Source organism: Oryctolagus cuniculus, chromosome X (genome assembly GCF_051225735.1).
Source record: "Oryctolagus cuniculus isolate XC-2025 breed Fujian yellow rabbit chromosome X, ASM5122573v1, whole genome shotgun sequence".
Lineage (NCBI taxonomy): Eukaryota > Metazoa > Chordata > Mammalia > Lagomorpha > Leporidae > Oryctolagus > Oryctolagus cuniculus.
Genome location: NC_142888.1, coordinates 73,486,970 through 73,509,231, shown reverse-complemented (window position 1 = coordinate 73,509,231; position 22,262 = coordinate 73,486,970). Strand labels below are relative to the sequence as shown.

The window sequence follows — 22,262 nt, the reverse complement described above, 5'->3', positions numbered from 1 at the left end:
AGGGATCCTAACTTCCAGGGATTAGGTCTGTAGCATGGGGACCTTTTTTTTTTAAGATTTATTTATTTATTTGAAAGTCAGAGTTACAGAGAGAGAAGGAGAGGCAAAGAGAGAGACAGAGAGAGAGAGAGAGAGAGAGAGAGAGAGAGAGAGAGGTGTTCCATCCTATGGTTCACTCCCCAATTGGCCACAATGGTGATAGCTGCACTGATCAGAAGCCAGGAGCCAGGAGCTTCTTCCAGGTGTCCCACGCGGGTGCAGGGGCCCAAGGACTTGGGCCATCTTCTACTGCATTCCCAGGCCACAGCAGAGAGCTGCATCGGAAGTGGAGCAACCAGGACTCGAACCGGCGCCCATATGGGATGCCGGCACTGCAGGCGGCAGCTTTACCCATTACACCACAGCGCCGGCCCCAATACCTTTTATTGGTCAGGCTGAAGTGGTCGGTACCAGCTTGGGGGTGGGGAAGAAGAGCAATGAGAACACTGAGAGTCACAAGAACAGCCAGAATGGAGGAGCCTCTTCAGGGCACATTCCACAGCTTTAAGTGTATGTTGGGTCTAGGAAGCGGGTCCCCAAACTCTGCCAGTTCTCCAGACCACCCCAAGCAGATGGGGTCAGAGGCTCTTCGTTTTAGTCTTTATTTGTCACAGTGGCTGTTATTACTACTCCCAGAAGTCAATAATACATCAGTTGAAAGAGGGGAATGAAAATCTCCGTGGGGGAGGGGGCGATTAAAAACATAAGTAGAATAAAATGGTAGTGGTGGGGGTGCTGGTGCAGGGTGTGAATTTTACATAGCTCATCGGATTTTATGGGATTTGACACAGATATTTCCTGCCCTTGAAATTCCAAAGGCGCTATGGAAAGGAGACACCAGTAGTCACTCCCAGGTCAGTGGAGGCAGGGGAGATAAAGCAGGAAGAGAAACTAGACTTTAGGGATGTGCCCCCATTCCAGGCTTAACAATCCATGCCCTTTGTGATGTAACTTGTAACTTTTTGGTTTCATCTGAAGACCGGCAGGATGGGGTTTGGGGGAAGCAATGTCAGCATCACCCCATGGTTGTGATAAGTAGCCTTTGTTCTCAGGGTTCTGGGGTGAAACAGAGGGCAGCCTCCCCAGGGAACTTCACCGCAACAGGAAGGGCACGGGCATAAGGAGGGGTGAAGGGTGCTGCTGTCCCAAAGGATACACCTCCACAAAAATAAAAATGCCTCTAAGAATCTGAGAGCCCTGACATTCTCAGTGAAGAGAGAGTGGGAGCCTTTGGGTCTTAGCCCTTAACCCCATGGATGGCTCTGCAGTGGACAAAAAGGCAGCCTCCTCTGAAGTTGTGGGAAGAGTTATCCAAAGGCTGTCTGGCCCCAACTTCTCCTTTACCCTAGCCATGGATGGTATCACCCTTTCTACCTGGTCTAAAATATCCACCACTGGGGGCTGGTGCCGCAGCTCACTAGGCTAATCCTCCGCCTGCAGCGCTGGCACCCCGGGTTCTAGTCCCGGTCGGGGCGCCGGATTCTGTCCTGGTTGCTCCTCATCCAGTCCAGCTCTCTGCTGTGGCCCAGGAGAGCAGAGGAGGATGGCCCAAGTGCTTGGGCCCTGCACCCGCATGGGAGACCAGAGAAGGCACCTGGCTCCTGGCTTCAGCTCGGCGTGGTAGCGGCCATTTGGGGGCTGAACCAACGGAAAGGAAGACCTTTCTCTCTGTCTCTCTCTCTCTCTCACTAACTCTGCCTGTCAAAAAGAAAAAAATCCACCATTGGAATCATTTCACTTGAACCAGACAATGAAGTCAGAACATTCTTTTTCAGGGCCTCTCTCCTGGGTACCTCCAAAGTTTGTATGCAAACCTACTATGTGTTCAGACCTATTTCCGGTGCTGTGCAGGCAATAATAAAAAAAAAAAAAAGAAAGAAAGAAATAGCTAACATTTATCAGGCACTGAGAATGTGCACATGCTGTTTGAAGTGTTTTGCATATGAGCACATCACCATATTTAATCCTCAGAGCAATCCTATGAGGTAGGTACTATTTATTCTCACTCATCCTCCACTTTCTAGATAAGCAAACTAAAAGGCTAAGTAACTGGCCAGGGTCACATGACAAGTCCCTGGCAAGTTCAAACCAGGAGCCCACAGTGAAGTAGGCAGGCATACAGGTTAAAATTGATCAGATTTGTGAACTGGAAGACCACGCCCCTGTGTGACCTCATGCCCCTACCTGATGCCTTTGCCACGCCCCTGTGTGTGGCCTCATTCCCCTACCTGGCCACACCTGGGTGCTCACCAGCCAATCTGGTTAATTAACCACTCCCCTATGGAAGTGGGTTAAAAGCCAGGCTACAGCGTGGCCTGGGAGGCTTTTCTTCCCTGGCCTCTTGCTAGGAAGGGGCTTGCTGTAACCCTGTGCCTGCAGGGCGCATGGCCTTCGGGCCATGTGCTCTAAGCTTCCTGGCCTAGATGCTCTTCCACGTGGCTGGTTCCTGGTGCTTGGTATGAACCCCTAATTACCTCCCTCTCTTAAATAAAGCTCTCACTCTCCTATGCATCTTTCTCACTAAACAAAAGCTTAAAACGTACCATGCTGCCTCGTTTATCTGTGCTGGTATTTAGAATTCTTCTCTAAATATTAGGCAAGAACCCTCTCGGGCTTATTAATATCGGGATTTAGTAATAAGCCCGTGGTGAAATCGTAAGGCACCCCAAATTCCGGTAGCGCATGTGGCACCCCGGATAGCATTTCTAGGGAACTTTAAGGGGCCACATTTCAGGGTAAATTTTAGGGGGTCTTCTCTGATTTCAACAGTGTTATATAAAATGACCTACTCCCTGATGACAAAGGAACAAGAGACCCATGAAACATTTGAAGATCCTACTGCATTAGCAATCTGACGGCCTGGATCCCACTCTGCCCTACCAACGAAGTAGCCTTGCAGCCTTTGCCCAATTATAGCCCCTCTTGGGGTCACAGCTCCCACATTTGTAAAACGAAGAGGGAAGACAAAATGATCGTGTGTTCACTTAGGACAAATGTTCTCAGGGTTAGGATGCTAATGATATTTAGGAGGGGTATGAAGGTCCAAAGAACTATGGAACAGATAGCTTGTGTAAGTCACTTTGTGTATGTGGTATAGGGGCCAGAGGGCAGGAATGAAATCAAGGGCCAGGGTTAACTGAAGACATGTGTCCAAAGTACTGTCGCACAGTCAAGTTGGACAGGAAAGCAGCAAAGCACAGCTGGGATGCTGAGATTTGGCTGTAAAGGAGATGGAAGAAGGGAAGGGGAGAGTAAAGGGGAACAACAGATGGCAGATCCAGGAATTCCAGGCATTCTAGCCACAGGAGGGCCTAGAGAGTGCTTTTGTTCGTTGCTCCATTTAAAGCAACAGAGGGACTAAAAGGGACCTGTCAGTGCAGACTGGAATAATCCTAGAAGGGCTGATAGAAGAGGCAGACCTCCTGGTAGGTTATTTTAATAACAGTAGAGGTGTTTGCCCCACCCCCATCCCAGCTAATCTGCTCTGTTGTGCACTGGAGAGTGAGAGGGAAGCACACAGCCAGCAAGCGAAGAAGAACAAGTCAACAATGCATGAAACGCAGCACAGTGGTTGGTAGAAGGATGATGAATAGCAGGGTCTGGACAACCCTTATTCCAGGTAAGGACAATGGGTGTGAGGAAAGGGTTCCACCAGGAAGGCTGGAAGTCAATGGCATGCATAACAATCATGAGCCTGTGGCTTTAATCACTGAGTCCGTGGCTTTTATCCCCTGAAGATTTTCATTCTTCAGTAAGGGAAGGACCCAGAAACCTGCTGTTCCGGAACCTCCCTGAACTTTCCTAATAAACATCTGTAAGTGGCCAGTGTTGGGGTATAATGTAGGCATTGCATACTGGAGCCTGGTTCTAGTCTCAGCTACTCTGCTTCCAACCCAGTTCCTTGCTAATGCGCCTGGGAAAGCAGCAGAAGATGACTCAAGTGCTTGAGCCCCTGCCACCCACTTGGGAGACCCAGATGGAGTTCTAGGCTCCTGGCTTCTGCCTGGCTCAGCTCTGGCCCTTGTAGCCATTTGCGGAATAAACCAGTGTATGTAAGGTCTTTCTGCCTGTCTCTCCTCTCTCTGTCACTCTGCTTTTCTAATAAATGAAATAAATCTTTAAAAAAATCTTTAAACTTGAGTCTCCAGTGAGGCCTATGGCAAGTTTTGGAGAGTACAAAGCCCAGCACTGCAATGAATCAGCTGGGAAGCCTCAGCCATGTCAAGTCCTTTCTCTGGGTCTCAGTTTCCTCGTCTAAGAACTAGAGGGTGGCTAGACGTGGACTCCAGGGTTCATTTTTAGCCCTAGCATTCTAGGATTCTAGGAGTCACTGGGACTCTTTCTCAAAGCTCCCAGTTGACCCTAGAGAGCCAGGATTTTGTAGAGGCTCACTGTAGGCCTATAGAAGCCTGTCAGTATTTTTCAGATCGTTCTCCTACTTTCATATTTGGAAAACCTACAGTATTCTTTTCATTTGAAAAAAAATCCATAGGATTCTAGATTTGACATACAATCCCCCTACTCTGCTTCTAAACAGATTTAAAAAAAGAAGGACTTTTTTTAAAAGATGTATTTATTTATTTCAAAGTCAGAGTTACAGAGAGGCAGAGGCAGAGAGAGAGAGAATGAGAGATGTCTTCCATCCACTGGTTCACTACCCAAATGGCCACAATAGCCAGAGGTGGGCCAGGCAGAATCCAGGAGCCAGGAGCTTCTTCCGGGTCTCCCATGCGGGTGCAGGGGCCCAAGGACTTGGGCCATCTTCTACTGCTTTCCCAGGCCACAGCAGAGAGCTGGATCAGAAGTGGAGCAGCTGGGATTCAAACTGGCACCCATATAGGATGTCGGCACTGCAGGCAATGGCTTTACCCACTATGCTACAGCACTGGTCTCCTAACAGAACTTTTCTAAATCAGTTCATCCCTATCAGAGAACTACCCACCTCCTCCCAATTTCCTCTTTCCTCCAACTCTGAATAAGCGGACATAGCTGTTTCTGTATGAAATGAAGTTTGGGGGTCACCAAGGTTTGGTATTCTGGAGCCACAGGGACAAAAGAAAGTAAAATGATAGGGCAGGCATTGTGGTACAGTGGTTTAGCTGCTGCCTGGGACACCTACATCCCACATCAGAGTGCCTGAGCTGCAGTCCTGCCTCTGCTTTCAATCTAGCTTCCCGCTAACGCATCCTGGGAGGTAGCAGGTGATGGTCCAAGTGCTCGAGCCCCTGCCACCCACGTGGAAGAACTGCATGGAGTCCTGGCTCCTGGCTTCAGCCTGGCACAGCCCTAGCTGTAGTGGACATTTGGGGAGTGAACCAGCAACACAAATGGAAGGAATCTCCCTCGTGCGTGCTCTCGTTCTGGCTCTGCCTTTCAAATAAATCAAAATCAAAATCAAAGAAAGTAAAGCAGAATCCTTCAAATATAGGGGATGGCCATTAGGTTTCTTGTGGAGACCCCCGCTGCAGAGAACTCGCTCATGTGCTTTGTGGCAAACTCAGGAGAGTAGACTTTGAGCTCCGCTCAAAATGTGGCTGGGCAGACATGCCTGATTCCCAGGACACGTTCCTTTCCCCAACACCCATAGGTCTCAGAAGAGTCTCCGTTTGATGATGTTCCCCTCTTTACCCCCAGGACAATTGGGCTTCTAGAAAGAGAAAGGGAAGGAGAAGTGACATGATCCCCTTGACCCATAAACTCTACCGGACCAGAACTCAGATATAAAAATGCAACATAACTTCATCAATCTTTAGTGGCAATATTTTTCCTGAAAGACAATGCCTGTTGTGTTGTTATTCTTTTCTTATCTATACTGAGGCCCTCCATGTTTGTATCTCTTCTCTTTCCCATTTTGAACGTATCCCTTATATGTGATAGCAAATAAATGAACTCTATTGTTTGTTACATGTTTGGAAAAAAAGAATACAGTTTGAAATGTCCCAGTTAGATGAGCAAAATATCTTGTGCTACTTTTAAAAAATTCTCATAAGTTTCTTTAGCAATCAATAAGCCCTTTGTTAATTGTCTTTACCATTGAGCCTTAGCCCCATTAGATGAAACTATTCCTGGCATTATAAGGCTCCGAGTTTTATGAGACCACAACCTCAAACTAACACAAATCCTGACAAGCTGGGTGACCTTGGGTAGGTCATATAATCTTGTCATGTCTCAGTTTGCTGATGTATAAAATGAACATAATAGGACATGTATGGAGACAGAATTCGGGAGATGAGGAAGTAGGTGGGATTATGGAGGTACGGGTGTCATAACATCATGTCTTTTTTCAGTGTTCCTGATTCTCTGATCCAGTACTTTCTTTTTTTTTATTTTTTTGACAGGCAGAGTGGACAGTGAGAGAGAGAAACAGAGAGAAAGGTCTTCCTTTGCCGTTGGTTCACCCTCCAATGGCCGCCGCGGCCGGCATGCTGCGGCCGGCGCACCGCGCTGATCCGATGGCAGGAGCCAGGTACTTATTCTGGTCTCCCATGGGGTGCAGGGCCCAAGTACTTGGGCCATCCTCCACTGCACTCCCTGGCCACAGCAGAGAGCTGGCCTGGAAGAGGGACAACCGGGACAGAATCCGGCGCCCCGACCGGGACTAGAACCCGGTGTGCCGGCACTGCAAGGCGGAGGATTAGCCTAGTGAGCCGCGGCGCCGGCCTCCAGTAGCTTCTGAGTCAATGTGCCTTTGTCACAGAGAAATCTGGCAAGTTGGTCTCCTGGGGCAGAAACATAACCTGGCTACAAAAGATTTGGGCTATGGAGTTGGGCAAATCTAGATTAGAATCCTGACTCTTGTTGATCACTAGTTGTGTGACTTTGGCCAAGACCCAAAACTGTTCAAACCTAATTTTTCTTGTCTGTTAAGTGAAGCTAAGTGTAGTACTTTTACTCTAGGCTACGTGTGAGGACTCACTCATTTAATAACTGTTTAATTGTGGGGAGCAACTCGGACTAGACTAAGTTACTGGAATTAAGACTTATTCTATGCATCTGCTCTCCCACAATATGGCGCTGGGAGAGGAGTAAACAACTTTTACACAGCTGCCTCCAGTTTGACCAGTAACCTGCAAGAGCTGATCCTGCTCCTGATTGGAGGAGAGCAACGTACTCGGCGTGTGGGTAGCAGAGTTGGGATTGGTGGAAGAAGACTATAAAGGAGGAGAGAGACACCATGCACCAGGAACATCTAAGGGGAACATCCAAATAACATCTGAGCAGCCTCCGAGAGAGCCGGCCGGCGGTGTGCCACTCCCCCGCGGAAGTGGGGAAAATGGCGGGGGGGGGCCCGCCCGGGGTGGGGCCTGCCCCTCCACGGAGGTGGAGGGACGGTAGCCAACCCGGGAAGAACCAGCAGCAAACCCGGGGAGGGCCGAGCAGACAAAAGAACAGCGCAGGGTCTTGTGTCGTTCCTCCGTGAAGAGGGGGAGCGACATTTAATGAGTACTGATTGTGTGCTAAGAAATACTCAGAGCAGTACTCAAAAAAGAAATAGGCCTTGCTCTCAGTTTGGTGAACTGACTCCTATAAAGCTCTTGGTATGAGATGTAACACAAAATAAGCACTTGATACATGTCATCTGTCTTCATTATTATTATTCCCCCTTCCATGGTGTTAATGAACTGTGCCCCCTGCTCTGTATCAGTTTCCCCAGAGCAGGGAAGTGAGACTCCTTGCAGTTACCCATACCCTCTGCAGCAGCCCCCTGCTGACCAGCACATCGATAAAATGGTTGTCTGCACTGAGGGCTGGGGCCCATGGCAAAGTCAACTGGATCCACCCTGTGTCATTGGCTCACTCACTGACATGGCTTGCATTTAAATTCCAGACACCCGGAAAACCCACTGTCCCAGAAAGCCTCCCTCTGAGCACACAGAGTGGGTGACTTCTTTGGGGGAACTGTTCAGACTAGTCTTTATGACATGGTCATGGCACAGCAAGGAGACTCCTCACTTACCGAGGGCAACCTACGTGTGGCTGCCATTTCCTGATTTAATCCTTATGACAACCCAAGAAGGTAGGAATCATCTCCATTTTACAGATGAGAAAACTGAGGCTCTGAAAAGCTAAGGCATTCACCCATGGCCGCATAGCCATCAAGTAGCATGGAAAGAATTCAAAACCATGCCTGACTCCAAAACCCCGTGTTCTTCCTACTATATCGCGCCAAAATATTGTAGTGTATTTGTGTGTCTCTCACCTCTAGACACTCTAGGCTGGGGTAGCTGAGCTCTCGGGCACTATGACAGCACACCGCAAGCTGTTGTGGGGTCCTCTTCTCTCACCTTGAGATAGATGCCTTGCTCCTTCACTTCAATCTTGGGATACAGGCTGGTCTTACACTACCAACCCCAAATGCCAAGCTTCAATGCACCCTTTAAAGTGCTGCCTGGGCTCGCCTTACCACGCTCTGGTCAGGCGGCCAACAGAACAAAACCCAACCTCGTGAGGAGCTCCCAGCTTCCTGCTGCTCTCCAGTACAGCTTTCCCAACTCAGACACTCTCATTGTGGATTGAAGACAATTCCTTCCAGGAAAGACTTTTTCTTTAAGATTTTATTTATTTCATTTGAGAGATAGAGTTACAGAGAGAGGTAGAGACAGAGAGAAAGGTCTTCCTTCCATTGGTTCACTCCCCAAATGGCTGCAATGGCTGGAGCTATACCAATCCAAAGCCAGAAGCTTCTTCTAGGTCTCCCATATGGGTGCAGGTCCCAGGCACTTGAGCCACCTTCTAACTGCTTTCCCAGGCCACAGCAGAGAGCTGGATTGGAAGAGGAGCAGCCGGGACTAGAACTGGCGCCCATACGGAATGCCAGCATCACATGTAGAGGTTTAACCTACTGCGCCATGGCGCCGGCCGCTCCACGAAAAACTTTTTTTTTTTTTTTTTTGACAGGCAGAGTGGACAGTGTGAGAGAGAGACAGAGAGAAAGGTCTTCCTTTTTGCCGTTGGTTCACCCTCCAATGGCCGCCGCTGCAGCCGGCGCACCGCGCTGATCCGATGGCAGGAGCCAGGATCCAGGTGCTTTTCCTGGTCTCCCATGGGGTGCAGGGCCCAAGCACCTGGGCCATCCTCCACTGCACCCCTGGCCATAGCAGAGAGCTGGCCTGGAAGAGGTGCAACCGGGACAGAATCCGGCGCCCTGACTGGGACTAGAACCCGGTGTGCCGGCGCCGCAAGGCGGAGGATTAGCCTATTGAGCCACGGCGCCGGCTCTCCACGAAAAACTTTTACACCAAATCTGGATGAAGGCACTGTTACATGCCAGCCTACAGCACAGCCTTTAAGATACTTTGTGCTGTGTATGCGCTTTCTGTTCTTCAAAGCCCTTCCACACCTCAACAGCTCTGCGACATTGAGAGCCAGGGAAATGACATTCGTGTTATTTGTATTATTCCCACTTTACAGATGACAGAACTGAGATCTAAAGAAGCACAGGGACATGCCTATAGTAATACTGTGAGAGTTGAGATTTTGGGGTCTGGCTTGGAAGTGGCCTTTATTTACTTATTTTTAAAGATTTATTTTATTTATTTGAAAGGCAGAGTTACCAGGGGTGGGGTGGGGGGAGTTCTTCCATCATCTGGTTCACTCCCCAAATGGGTGCAATGGCCAGGGCTTGGCCAGGCTGAAGCCAGGAGCCAGGAGCTTCTTCCAGGTCTCCCATGTGGGTGCGGGGGCCCAAGCACTTGGGCCATCCTCCACTGCTACCCCGGGTGCATTAGTAGGGAGCTGGATCAGAAGTGGAGCAGCCGCAATTCGAACTGGTGCCCACAAGGGATGCAGGCACCACAGGTGGAGGCTTCACCAAAGCACCAGCCCCTAGAAGTGGTATTTAAATGACGTGCCATGGGAGGTTGTGTTTTTTTTTAACTTTTATTTAATAGATATAAATTTCCAAAGTACAGTTTATGGATTACAATGGCTTCCCCCCATAACTTCCCTCCCATCTCCCGCTCCCTCTCCCATTCCATTCACATCAAGATTCATTTTCAATTACCTTTATATACAGAAGATCAATTTAGTATATACTAAGTAAAGATTTCAACAGACTGCACCCACACAGAAACACAAAGTGTAAAGTACTGTTTGAGTACTAGCTATAGCATTAATTCACATTGTACAACACATTAAGGACAGAGATCCTACACGAGGAGTAAGTGCACAGTGACTCCTGTTGTTGACTTAACAAATTGACACTCTTGTTTATGGTGTCAGTAATCACCCTAGGCTCTTTTCATGAGTTGCCAAGGCTATGGAAGCCTTTTGAGTTCGCCGACTCCAATCTTATTTAGACAAGGTCATAATCAAAGTGGAAGTTCTCTCCTCCCTTCAGAGAAAGGTAAGGAGGTTGTGTTTTAAGCCCTGGAAAAACTCATTTACATGATGATAATTACATGATGGTAATTACTATACTAATCATAAAATCTCTTGTAATAACTGCTGATATCCTCCAGTGCTTACTGTGCTGGACACCATGCAAGATGCTTCATTGCTCACATATTATTTCATATGATACTCACAATCCAGAAAGGTAGGTCCTCTTATTGCTTCCTGCTTGTAAGATAAGGAAACTGAGGTTTAGAAGACTTAGGTGGAATATTCAAGGCCATAAAGCTAGGAAGGCCCTTCCATGGCCACCAACCAAGGACTATGCTTCACCTGACTACTGTGCCTCTGAAATTGAGTCTAATACAGTAGCCACTAGCCACATGTGGCTATTTAACTTTAAATGCATTTAATGGAAATGAAATCATACAGTTTCTCAGTTACAGCAGTTATTGAGTCCTTGTAGACCAATGCCTACAAGGGCTCAATAGCCACAGGTGGCTGGTGGTTACTGTATCTGACACCACAGCAAGTTCTACTGGACAGTACTGGTGTACACACTAAGGTTTGTCCTCCTGGGACTTCTGCTTTGGTTGAAGGTTACTAATTTGAGGTGCAGTTTTTCAAGCTTGGCATTATTGACATTTGGAGCTTAGAAAATTCATTGTTAGGGAAGGGGTGTTTTCTGTGCATCCAGCGCTATTTAGCAGCATCCCTGGCTTCTGCCCACTAGATGTCAGTAGTACACCTTGTCCCCAGTTTTGACAACAAAAATGTCTCCGGCCATTGCCATATAGATATTTGAAGTAATCAAATGGCAGGTCTTTTGCCTAACTTAACGTGGATGTCTAAAAGCAACTCGCCTTGCTGAAACTCATTGCTTCTAGTGAACTATAAAGTACACAGCAATTTGTATTGAATGGGCAGTGTTGACAGCTATGCTTTTTAAGCAGCAGAATCAGAGTCAAGATGCCAACAGGGATGACTATAATGTACTGCACAATCAATTCCTCAAATATGCTATCCATTAACCATGACTATGAAATTTTGAAGGGAGGATAAGAAATAAATTGGTTTAAGAAGCTAAAAGAATATTAGGGGCCAGCGTTGTGGCATAAAGGGTTAAGATGGCACCTGCAATGCCAGAACCCATATGGGCAATGGTTTGAGACCTGGACTGTCCACATCCAAACCGGCTCCCTGTTAATGCACCTGGGAAAAGTATCAATTTCATTTCTATAGATTACTTTTTAGGTGTTCTATTAGTTATCGCAGATCAGGGAGAACATATGGTATCTGTCGTTCTTTGGACTATACCTCTGTGGCTTAATAGAGTGTTTTCTCTTTCAGTGAATACCCTGAGACGTGTGCTGGGTGTGGCCAGGGAGCTCTGTTCAGTGCTCCAGGGTGAAAGGAGTTTCCAACGTGACACTCAAGTTGGGCATGGTAAATCCCTCTTTTTTTTTTTTTAATCAGAGAGGAGGTTTGATCAGCTCTGTTGGCGTAGTCTCAGGCTCACCCCCTCTCCTCTAAGGAGACCAATGCCTGGGCACTAGCCCCAGTGGGTACAATATTCGTCCACACCGCCACAAGAACCACACAGTGGATCTGTGCAGTCCTCAGTGTGGGCATGGATTCCACAGCGATGACTCTCACCAGGGAATCTGGGAGCCCCAAGATTGTGGAGCCACCCACAGTGACTGCCCAAAGACCCAGCCATACCCTGCATCCTCATATACATAACAGCTGTGCCGGCTTGTGTCTGCATGCCCAGCAACCAGCCGAGAGAAGACGCCTGGGTCTGGCTGGGAGAACTGACAGGGGGCTGGGTGCTCGTGACTGTGGGAGTCTCATGTGCTGGGACTGTGAAAACACTGTGGCTGCATGGAGAAGACAGGCTTGGAGAGAAGTGCAACGTTCACGTCTAGAACCCCTGAAGTGGAAAGGGTGGATAAATGGGAAATCGGTTGTAACTTGCTCACTACTTTGCCTTGGACGGAATTCCCCTCAGCAGCAGCCCCACCTGGGGGCCACAGTGTCCCACAATACATGCTTGTGGCCCACTGCTCAGAGTATGAGCCTTCCTCGATCTGAGATGCCATGCTGGAAGTTGGAGTGTAGGCAGCCCATAAACAAGTCATAGACAAGTCAAGGTCAGTCTTGGCTTGTGGAATTCCTGGGATGAAAAAAGTCACATACTCTCATGTTGAAGGAGAATGATCAAAAAAGAACACTCTGCTAAAATTAACTATGTTATGACTGTGTTGCAGAAAGCCCGATAAGTTGTTTGCATGTGTTGTTAACTTCTGTGTTGCCTTGAGCTGCAGCTGGTTATGTATAAAATATTGCTGAGACTCTGGAATAAACGAGCCTTGATCAGCCTTGTTGTCTTGGCTCCATTCTCTGCGCCCTTGTCCCTCTTTTCATTCCCACTCCCTCCTTCAGGTTCCCTTTGACTGGTGCAGCTGGCCAGCACATTGGAGTAGCCAGGACTCTAATCCACAGAATTGGCGTTGGCTATGTGGTCAAAAGAGACTCACTTGAATCGAAAATGAATCTTGATGTGAATGGAAGGGGAGAGGGAGTGGGAAAGGGGAGGGTTGCGGGTGGGAGGGATGTTATGGGGGGCAAGACATTGTAACCCATAAGCTGTACTTTGGAAATTTATATTCATTAAATAAAAGTTAAAAAAAAAAAGAGACTCACTTAACACCTCTGGGGCCCGGTCTTCTCGCCCTTAAAATGACACCATGACAGAGCACTGCACGATTAAGAAAGCCCTTCTGCTTTTCCTTCGTCTCCCTCTGTATTTGTTCCATATGGTGTCCCACGATTCAGGACTACTGCTGTTCACCCCCTCCTTCCACTAAGCATATCCACTGATCCCTTGGTAATTCTGTTACCTGATATTCTATGTCTATGAAAATAATAACAGAATTGACAAATAGTTATTATGAGAAAGGGCTCCATCCAGAATAACCATTCTGAATTTAAACACTAAAGCTGGTACCCTGGCAACTCATTTGGTTAGAGCAAAATGCCAGCAAAGCTCTTGGCTTGTAGCCAAGGATCCCATATGGTGACTCGAAACATATCCATTTCCACCACTGGTAAAATATCTCAAACATCTTAAACTAATTTTTAAAAGATTTTATTTATTTATTTGACAGGCAGAACTACAGAGAGGGAGAGGGAGAGACAGAGAGAGAGGTCTTCCACCCACTGGTTCACTCCTCAAATAGCCATAACAGCCAGAGCTGGGCTGATCCAAAGCCAGGAGTCAGGAGCTCCTTCCAGGTCTCCCATGTGGTGCAGGGGTCCTGAGCACTTGGGCCATCTTCTACTGCCTTCCCAAGCCATAATCAGAGAGCTGGATCGGAAGAGGAGCAGCTGGGTTATGAATTAGCACCCATATGGGATGCCAGCACCACAAGTGGAGGCTTGGCCTACTACACAACAGCCCTGGCCCCTTCAACTCACTGTGTGTGTGTGTGTGTGTGTGTGTGTGTGTAAAAAGTCTAGGATGGAGCTGGCGCTGCGGCTCACTAGGCTAATCCGCCTGCGGCGCCGGCACCCCAGGTTCTAGTCCCGGTTGTGGCACCGGATTCTGTCCCAGTCACTCCTCTTCCAGTCCAGCTCTCTGCTGTGGCCCGGGAGGGCAGTGGAGCATGGCCCAAGTGCTTGGGCCCTGCACCCGCGTGGGAGACCAGGAGGAAGTACCTGGCTCCTGGCTTCGGATCGGCACAGCGCGCTGGCCGCAGCGACCACTTGGGGGGTGAACCAACGGAAAAAGGAAGACCTTTCTCTCTCTCACTAATTCTGCCTGTCAAAAAAAAAAAGTCTAGGATGGAATTGTGAGCTGGAGAGCAGACTGTGAATTAACCCTGTGTTTCCAGTCAAAACTAACTTTCAAGATTTACTGGTGATCCTTGAAACAGTGTAACCCTGTGATGTGGCCTAATTGTGACTCTAGGCAAACTCCTTGCAGAGAGGTGGTGGTGATGAGGGTGCAGGCATGCCCAGGGGTTACAGAGGGAGCAGTCAATATCTGAGCAGCTCAATTTCTCCCCAGGTCTTCCTCTAGCACTACCCTTGGAACCTGCAACAAAGCTCAGAGTAGAGGGCTCTTGAGTATCCTCCCTCTGCTAGCTCGAAAGTGCTCCCGCCCACCTCTGCATTCTCTTCTAGTGTGCTCATGCCCTCACACCCCACTTCCTGCAACCTGCTGTCTAACTGGGCTGGCTACCCATGAAGAAGGTCAGATTCTCAAGTGCATCATGGTTCAGGCAGGGCCATGTCAATACATATTTGTGCCCGGCACCTCGCTTGCTTGGCTCCAGGAAGGGAATGGAAAAGTTTCTCCCAGAGGGCTCAGGACAAAGCCAGCTACACAGTAGGTTGGCACCATTTTCTAGCATTTGTTGCATCTCCTATAACTTTTTAGGTTCTGTAAGGGACTCCATGCTACTTATTTGTAGAGGCCTTGGCTCCTTAATTTCCTCAAATGCTTTCTTATCATTGCTCCTGCTCCTTCAGCCCAGATTCAATAAACCAACACATGCACTCAGGCCAAGCCTTCTTCCCCTCTGACCACAAGAGGAGAATCTTTGGTCTAGTGAGTCTCCCCTTTCCACCCTCAACTCAGGCTTCCTCGGGTCCCCTCTTTGGAAATCAGCCATTAGGGTGAAGGGGTCCTGAGAAAGACCCTGTGCTCGTTTGCAAGTAGGAGAATCTAACGTAAGCTAGCACTGAGCCACAGGGAGGGCGGGCTTGCAAACTCAGCTGGGAACAATACCATGGTCATCATCACCTCCCACCATAATGGCTATCACCACTCTCATGCTCCCACAGCACTCACTGTAACCTCTTTGTCAGCTGGTGCTACCATGAGTCACACTATCATTTCTGCAACAACCATCCAAGGTCATAGACTGAGGGCGCAACAGTGAGGTAAGAGTCCTAGAGATAGAAGTTTAAAACAGTTGCCAAGGACACTTCAAAATGGGGATCAGCAGCATTTTAAGAATCTAGGCTCACTCACCATCAAATGCTATGGTACTAATATTGAGAAAGGAGCAGCCAGTCTACTTTTTTAAGATTTATTTATTTGAGAGGCAGAATTACAAAGAGAAAGATCTTCCATCTGCTGATTCATTCCCCAAATGGCCACGATAGCCAGGGCTGGGCCACACCGAAGCCGGGAGCCAGGAGCCAGGAGCCAGGATCTTCCACACAGGTGCAGGGGGCCAAGTACTTGGACCATCTTCCACTGCCTTCCCAGGTACATTAGCAAGGAGCTGGATCAGAAGTGGAGCAGCCAGGATTCGAGCCAGAGCCCATATGAGATGCCGGTGCTGCAGGCGCAGGCCTAGCTACTATGCCACAGCGCAGCCCTGTCCGTCTACTTGTCTACAGTTTACATCTCCAGGCCTAAACCACCTCCCTTTAGCATCCCAGAGGGGAGTACCACTAAAAGCCACATGGACTGCCACTTTGCGTCTGCAGGTCAGAGGCCACCAGTGTTTGTCAACACATTGTTCACCACAAAGGGAGTGAACTGGAGGGTCAGGTGAATCCATACAACCCTCAGCGATTGGAGACCTGCAATGAGTGAGGTGAATGTCTGGGTATAATTCCAGGCTGCAACAGCTGAGGGAAGGGTGTCTGCTTCATGAATGAAAGTGGAAAACAATCACGTACACTTGCGTACTCACTAATTAATTGTATGACTAAATCCATTTCACTTAGTATCTTCAATATTTTAATATCTTGGCACTGCTTCAAACCAGAGCCCAATATGCATCCAATATGCGCATACAATATCCAAAAGCAACGCTGTGGACATAGTAAGCATGTACTACTTGGGGATAACACCCTATCATGTAACTAGGAGACTGCATAGCATGCCACCTGGAATAAAAAACACAGGACATCTGGCGATGTGGCTCAATGGGTTAACACCCTGGCCTGAAGCGCCAGCATCTCATAAGGGTGCTTGTTTCGAGACCCGGCTGCTCCACTTCCGATCCAGCTCTCTGCTATGGCCTAGGAGAGCGGTAGAGGATAGCCCAAGTCCTTGGGCCCCTGCACCTGCGTGGGAGACCCAGAGGAAGCTCCTGGCCCCCCCCCGGTTCTGATTGGCGCAGTTCCGGCCATTGCGGCCATCTGGGGAGTGAACCATCGGATGGAAGACCGACCCCTCTCTCTGCCTCTCCTCTTTCTGTGTAACTCTGACTCTCAAATAAATAAATCTTTCCAAAAAAATCACACAGGACATATAAAGTGATTTTCTTTACACATCCGAGTTCCCCTTCTCTTTCCACCTCTAATTCTTCCTCTTTCTTCTCACCAGCTTTGTGCTCTAGGGCCCCTCCCTTATCTCTCACTCCAAGGCCACTCATTTTCAGGCTGACTGCTGTCTGATGCAGTGTAACTGAAGTGTAATTGAAGCACATTACTTACTGGAATTATTGCTGTGCATGTTATTTTAATAGTATTAGTAGTCAGTAACCTTAGCCTAGTGAAGTTCAGGTTTGTGGGATGCCTGATTAGTCTTTGACATTTTTATTTGTTTTCACTTATTTGAGAAGCAGAGACATAGGTCTCCCATCTGCTGGTTCACTCCTTAAATGCCTGAAACACCTAGGAGTGGGCCAGGCCAAACAGGGACCTGGCCAGTCAATCCGGGTCTGCAACCTGGAGTAGTAAGTAATAGGGACCCAACCACCTGAGCCATCCACCACCTGCTGCCTCCTAGGGTGCCCACTAGCAGGAAGCTGGAATCAGGGCAAAGCCAGGACTCGAACCCGGGCACTCTAACATGAGATTCAGGTGTCCCAACCAGGTTGGTGTCTTAACCACTAGACCAAACACCCATGACATGCTTTAAGGCAACCCTGGCTAGGTTTCTTGTAAGTTAGAGCTTTATGCCCACTCCTCCCCACCCCCCGCCAACCCCATCTCTCTTCCTAACGGTCTGTTAAAACACCCTCCTCCTGCAGTTCTCCCTTCTCAGATTTTTCAGCCATTTCTTACAATACTTCAGCAAAGCCACGATTGCAGGGGTGCCCCAAAGTATGCTTGCACCAGAAGATGGGGATCATGATGCCCATGATGACAGAAAACCTCGAGAATAACTAAGTATTTGCACATGGGTCACAGCTTGGCCAAGTTTCCCCTTCCAGGGCTTCCTTCTGCAGGTTGCATGTAAATGAGTCGACAACTACAACAGCCTTGGGGATATGCTCACCTTTCCTGCCTGGCCCATCACTCCCCTGGCCTGTGGTGGGAAGGAGAGCAAGCCTAAAAGGCAGAGAAGCCCCTGGGGGTCCAACTGCCCGCACAGCCCTAAGCAAAATTAACCCATTTGTCCCCAGAGCCCAGCGAGTCCTAGAAGCTGGGCCATGGGAGACCCCGCTTCTGCGCTTTTCCCGCACACATACTCACACACCCACGCAAGCTTTCCTGGGAGCTTTCAGTCCTCACCGGGCGGATACACGGGAGCACAACACCGCGAGTTCGAACCCCAGAGGCGGCGCGCTGCCCGTGGCGCACCCCTAGATCACTCCTCGCTGCCCCCTTAAGCTGCAAGGTTTTTGCCAGGGCGCATAGAGGCGCCCTCCCAGCCGGCCGGTGCTCTGACATTGTCGACCCCGTGGTGTACCCGCCACTTATCTTTAAGACAAGCATAGTCAGCCAAGGTACCTGCGAGGCCGCCGCCGGCCACTTATGCGCCTTGTCCGCTGGGGTGCACAGGAGCCGGTGCTGTGGAAATGCCCTTGGCCACCACCAAGGCTCCTCGCGCTCCAAGCGCCAGCATGCACGCAGCCCCAGACCCGCGGGTGGAGGCAAATAAATCAGTCAGATAAAGTTTCTTCTCCTAGACCTCCCTCTGTGTTTTTGAACTAGGTCCAAAAAGGGCTGAGCTTGTCCCTTACACAGTTAGAAACTGTAGAATCTGTTAACGCCCCCTTTTTCTTGTGCCTCCAACTTCCCCCGGACCACAGTGTCCTGGGTGCAAAATACCAAACGCTCTTTCTCAGCTTCTCCAGCCCCGCAGGGCTAATGACGGTGAGGAATAATTTGGAGAGAAAACCTTAAAGAAAAAAGTAGAGGCTTTTATCAGGGGCGGGAAGAACATTAACTGCTTTGGGAAGGAAATACGAGTCTTTTTCTAGCATTTTACATTGTGCGGCCGGAAGCAAATAGGAACGGAGAGGAAAAGAGAGAGGTAATGGGGAGAAGAGGGAATTTCACTGCTAAAGCTGCAAGCACTCCCACCGTGATCTGAATGCTGCGTCCCACCCATCTAAAGTGTTCTTGTCCAATCCTACGGAAAACAATTACTCCCTCAACAAATCTGGGGTCACAAGCCAAAAAGTAAGAATACCCTTAACGTTGTGACATGTGTCAAAACTGAGATGAAAGTCCCGACCACAGAATGTGTTTACGTGATGGGCCTCAGTTCCAACAAGGCTCACATGAAACGGATTGAGATATATGCTGAGCGCATTGTGTCTAGAGAAAACCAAAAGAACTGAGCAGAAGGAGCAAAAGTGTGACCTAATGCCAGCCACCTGGAAGACCCAGGAAGACATCTTCCCCAGTGTCAGTTCCACAAAATGGTATGCCTGCCTTGCCATCTGAGACACATGATATTTTGATTTTTGAAGTGTTTAGTGAGAGTGTGAGAAGCAAAATAAATGCACATGCAGGTTTTCAGCTTTTTAAAATGACTTTGAGGGGGCCGGCCCCATGGCAGGTAAAGCCGCCACCTGCAGTGCTGGCATCCCATATGGGCGCCGGTTCAAGACTGGCTGCTCCACTTCTGATCCAGCTCTCTGCTATGGCCTGGGAAAGCAGTGGAAGATGGTCCAAGTCCTTGGGCCCCTCCACCTGCATGGGAAGACCTGGAGGAAGCTCCTGGCTCCTGGGTTTGGATCCTGTTGCAGCCAGTTGGGAAGTTAACCAGCAGATGGAAGTCCTCTCTCTCTCTCTCTGCCTCTCCTCTCTCTGTGTAACTCTGACTTTCAAATAAATAAATAAATCTTTTTTTAAAAATAAAAAATAAAATGGCTTTGAGGGATAACTGTTGATAAAGATCAAGAGCTCTCCTGTGTATGCATGGGGGTGGGGGTGGGGCATTAAACACTGCCCAGCTGAGCCTAATCTACAGTTTTCTAAATTGGGCTTCTCCAAACAAGAAGAAATGCAGGCTGGAGGCTCTTCAGGGGATTTTGGCCAGTTGGGTAGCAGAAAGAGGGCTTGCTGTCTACTTCAGTCTGGAATAGGTAACATCCTGCTTCGGAAATTTTGTTGAGTGATTGGACTGAGGTCTCTGAAGCAGGACAGTGCATGGGACTGTCTCTTCTTTATAAAATTTAATGTATTTATTTGTTGGAAAGGCAGAGAGTGAGCAAGAGCGAGAGCCTTCCCATCTGCTGGTCATTTCCCAATTGCCCACAACAGCTGGTATTGTTTTGGCCAGGCCAAAGCCAGGAGCCTGGGACTCAAGTAGCAGGCATCCAAGTACACAAGTCACCATCTGCTGTTTCCCAGGATGCACATTAACAGGGAACTGGAGCTGGAAGTAGAACCAGGACCTGAACCCAGGCACTTTGACAGGAGATGTGGGCCTCCCAGACAGTGTCTTAATTGCTAGGTTAATGCTCACCCTGGAGACCCCGTCTCCTTAACCTTGGGGAAGGTGACCATAACTGAGCGAATATTAGATTCATGTTGTAGATTCGGAATCTTGACTGGCGACTAGAATTTCTACCTAGAATTCCTTTTAAGCTAGATTTTGTGATTAGTTGATTAGTTCTCTATTATTCATAGGGTCATGTTGATTTTCTGCAATTATGCTTTTACTCAAATAACTTCTGGAGTACCTATCCCAGTTGAATGTCAGTGAGTGGTTAAGGAAGACTTATTCTGATGTTGGCCCAAGAAGACACTAATTAGCAAAACAAGTGTATGTCATTCCCGGCCCACTCAAATAGAACCCACTCCAAAAACCACAGGTTTTTGTGTTTTGAGTATGCACAGTTTGTGAACTCCCTATTTCCATTGCTGTGAGTAATCAGGAGTCCACAATTAAACCCATTCCCAGACTGTGCTGCTGGCTGCTTCTGTTAAACTCTCAGGGCTCTGGAGTCAGAACTGGGTTCAAATCCTGACTCTGGTTAAGTTTCTGAAGTGTGAGAACTGCATTGGGATTTTGCAAGGAAATGTCTTTGTTCTTAGGAGATAAATGCTGAAGTATGTGGAGGGGAAGTTTAATGATGTCTGCAATTTATGCTTAAATATGTCAGACTAAGCCGGCGCCGTGGCTCAATAGGCTAATCCTCCACCTTGCGGCGCCGGCACACCGGGTTCTAGTCCCGGTTGGGGCGCCGGATTCTGTCCCGGTTGCCCCTCTTCCAGGCCAGCTCTCTGCTATGGCCAGGGAGTGCAGTGGAGGATGGCCCAGGTGCTTGGGCCCTGCACCCCATGGGAGACCAGGAAAAGCACCTGGCTCCTGGCTCCTGCCAGGATCAGCACGGTGCGCCGGCTGCAGCGGCGGCCATTGGAGGGTGAACCAGCGGCAAAAGGAAGACCTTTCTCTCTCTGTCTCTCTCTCTCACTGTCCACTCTGCCTGTCAAAAAAAAAAAAAATAAATAAATAAATATGTCAGACTAAATGCACAGGCATGTGTATGTGTGGGGAGTGTTTGTATATAAAAGACACAAAACATGGTAAAATGTTAACAGTTGGTATATCTAAATGAAGCATAAATGGGTCTTCATTATAGTATTCTTTCTTTTTTTAAGTTAAACTATTTTCCTGCTTTACTGATTTTTAAAAGATTTATTTATTTGAGAAACAGAGAGGAAGAGACAGAGATCTTCAGCCCACTGGTTTACTCTCCAAATGGCTACAATAGCCAGTAAACACAAACTCCATCCAGATCTCCTAGGTGAGTGGTGGAGGCCCAGGAACTCAGGCCGTCATCCACTTCCTTCTCAGGCACATTGGCCAGGAGCTGGATCAGAAGTGGAGCAGCCGGACTCAAACCGGCGCTGCAACATGAGATGCCAGCGTCACAACTCACAAGCCACTGCACCACAACACTGAGCCCTGCAGTATTCTTTCAAGTTCCCTGTAGTCTGCCCACTCTTATCTACTGTGTTACAGCCAATGATTTACTGTATGCAAGCCTGTGTTCCTTTGGTTCTAAAATGGAGATATTGGCCGGCGCCGCAGCTCACTAGGCTAATCCTCCACCTAGCTGTGCCGGCACACCGGGTTCTAGTCCCGGTCGGGGCGCCGGATTCTGTCCCGGTTGCCCCTCTTCCAGGCCAGCTCTCTGCTGTGGCCAGGGAGTGCAGTGGAGGATGGCCCAGGTGCTTGGGCCCTGCACCCCATGGGAGACCAGGAGAAGCACCTGGCTCCTGGCTTCGGATCAGCGCGGTGCGCCGGCCACAGCGCACCAGCTGTGGCGGCCATTGGAGGGTGAACCAACGGCAAAGGAAGACTTTTTTCTCTGTCTCTCTCTCTCTCTCTCTCACTGTCCACTCTGCCTGTCAAAAAAATAAAAAAATAAAATGGAGATATAAGCAAAAGCCACTCCAAAGGGTTGTTATGAGGATTAAAATGAGCATGAGTGTGGTGCCCTTAGCATGGGTGCCTGTCCCTTAGGGAGGCCTTAATAACTGACAGGAGTTGCTATTGTTATTCTACTTTCATTTAACGTTTCATTATATACTCTCTTTCACTGTGTTCAGAGTGCACATACCTTGTCTCCTTAATTTAGCCCGGGAGGATGAGCTAGAGGGCTGAGCCAGGTGAATGGATCCATTCACCCAGGTTTCTCAGCATGCCTCCAAAATATCTGCCCTCACAACACCCT

At 48.6% G+C, this 22,262-nt stretch overlaps 1 protein-coding gene across 1 annotated transcript in view; it reads right to left on the bottom strand.

The window, feature by feature from the left end:
• Positions 1-18,210, bottom strand: part of KIAA1210 (KIAA1210 ortholog) — a 71,895-nt gene extending 53,685 nt beyond the window's left edge. Inside the window, exon 1 of the mRNA XM_008272926.5 lies at positions 18,076-18,210. The gene's annotated coding sequence lies outside the window, so the exon portion shown is untranslated. The remainder of the gene's footprint in view (positions 1-18,075) is intronic.
• Positions 18,211-22,262: the final 4,052 nt, after the last annotated feature.